Source organism: Cupressus sempervirens, chromosome 11 (assembly GCF_028749045.1).
Source record: "Cupressus sempervirens isolate cs-2001-9-10 chromosome 11, ASM2874904v1, whole genome shotgun sequence".
NCBI classification, from domain to species: domain Eukaryota; kingdom Viridiplantae; phylum Streptophyta; class Pinopsida; order Cupressales; family Cupressaceae; genus Cupressus; species Cupressus sempervirens.
Window position 1 is genome coordinate 411298478 of NC_143128.1, and position 2941 is coordinate 411301418.

A 2941-nucleotide genomic window follows, 5' to 3' on the forward strand; every position below is an offset into this window, starting at 1 on the left:
TCATATTATTAATATAAATGATCTTAGTTAATAACATAAAATGTTAGATTAAATATTAACATCAATATCATTCTTAAAGTATTACTTTAACTTTCATATAAGTCCAATATTAATATTTAATTTTCATTGAACTCATAGTTCTATTATAAATAGCTCAACTTGAATTATAATTATAATTAATTTATAATTACAATTAAATTAGATATAATTCCACCTATTTATCCACTCACCATAAATGAATGATTATCTAATTAACTTCACTATAACTTCACTTAAAATATAACTAAATCATAATTAATTATTTACTAACTTATTACTACACATACATTTATAAACATCTAATAAGATTATATTATAGTTATAAACATCCAATAAGATTATATTCCCCAGGAGTTAACTGAACTTAGTGATATAAATAAAAATATTATCATTATTTATTTATTTCACAACTCATTTATAAAAATAATAATTTAATTAATTATTTAATTTTCTAAAATAAATTTTTTTTTTTTAAATTTAATTTTTTTAAATATAAAATTATTAATTCACACACACACACACACATATATATATATATATATATATATATAATTTTTGAAATTATATATATATACATATATATATATATATATATAAAAGCTTGCGTGCATGATTATTCTATCAAATATTCTAATATGCATTTATTCATTTTCACATACATAAATATATTCATTTGTATTTATTCATTTTCATACACAACTACATTAAATTGCATGCATATCTACATACATAAATACATATATATTTAAAACATAATTCTTTTAATAGTAAATATATTCTATTTTATTTATAAAATATGTAAATATATTTTGACATTTAATTTTTCTCATTTTTTAATTTAAAATATTAGAATTAACTTCTAACTTGAATGATAGTGTCTAGTTTATCTTTGACTTTTAGTTTATTTTAATTTTATAAATTAACTCTGAATTGGATGAATATTCATATTTTCTAATTATTTTACATGCACGCTTTCTCAAGAACCTAGGGTTTTGGTAGGTTTCATGCAACATGGTTTTGCTAATTTTAAAACAAGGATTTCAAGATTTAGGTTTTATCATAATTTTCTACACAAGAACAATACATTTTATTCCTTCTAATTTCTAAAAAATAATGTAACCAAGAACTAATTTCTCTTTTAAATTTTACATATAAAAATCATTCATAAATTTTAACAATCACTACAACCATCTTGTCAGGGACAAAGAAGACAATCTTTTTAAAAGAAAGATTTGCAAGGTTCTCAAACCCTACCTCAAATCTGCTAGTAGAGTATCCAAGATATCACAAACTCAATATACACAATCCAAAGTACTCAGAAGCTTTGAATTTACTCTTTAACTTCAATGTTAAATCACCATGAACCTTTGTGTAAACTTGTAATTCTAATACTCCATCCAATTGCTCTCCCAAAACCCATCTATCTCTAAAATTACCAAAAAAACCTCTAATTAAGAGCCCTAACCCCAACTAGGATTTCCTAATTTTTAATTTAAAAAAAGTCAACTTACTTTAATTAAATACTAAATAACTTAATTTAATAAATCTTTTCATACACACTCAAAACACTTTTAATATAAAATATTATTTTCTTTCTTTTGTCCACTTCAATTATTTTGCACATGACACTTTTAGAATCACAATTCATTATTTTAATTAATAATAATAATTAAAGTCTATTGTTTAAATATAAATCTAATTTAATTATTATTAATTAAATAATTATAATAAATCAATATTTACTATTTAATATTTAAATTTTTTTTACTCGAATTTTCAAGTTAGACTCTTAAATTAAGTTTTTAAATTAAATTAAAGCTTATACTTAAATAATTTCTAATTAATTAAATATCATAATTTTAAAAATATTTTTCTTTTTAAAATCAAATAATATTTAATAATTAAAATGTCATAAGATCAATCTAAGCATCATAATTAAACCACTCAAACAAATCACATAGCCAAACCCACATAAAATCAACGTAAGAAAAAATGACCAAAGTTAAAATCAAACAACACACACAAAGAAAAATTACAATTTTTTAAAGGGTAGGCAATTAGATATATGTGAATTCTCAAGACAAGTTATTAGGCTTTCGCTGGTATTGGGCCTGAACACTATCTCCTCATTCTTACCATTGAGTTATTGCAATAGGGCATGCTCATTCTGGTAATTCTGGGGAGTCATTGCTTGGTACCTACAACCTACATAAAAGACAAGCATGTACATGTGCATATATATATCTAAGCTAAATAAACAATGACAAGGAGTGATACATTGTGTAGGTCCTGACTCGCAGGTGATCGCAATTCCCTCCCTCAACCACACTAGGCATATCAAATATAAATAAAAAATATACATACACATACACATGCAAGTATGGGGTAAATATAATTAATAAAACATGACTATACATGTTATCATCTTCTACCATAAGTAACTAATCATCATGAAGATATGGTAAACATTAAGAACAATTAAAGCATCAACATTGTAAGCAAGTAACCATTGTTATGTGACATAATCAATTATCCTACATAACAAAGTATTACATTTCAAATATCAGTTAAGGGCTAACATGTCCATAGAAGAGTCAGATAGAACTTTAACAATAGATTTTACAATGGTAGTAACCTAAAGGGGTATTACATAGATGAAAAACTAAGATGTTTTGATTAAGTAAAAACAGGTTTTGATAGGACCTGAAACCTTTTACAAAGTACCAGACAGAAAAGTGAAGAAAGCCCTCGAGGAACTGTGCATCAACACCAAAAGATAAACCAAACTATGACAAGTATCCTTAATACATCAAATAGGAAAAAAATAGCAACAAGACAACAAAAAGACAACACCAGGATAATTATAAACACACACAATCGAATCCAGAAAACTTAGTACTTT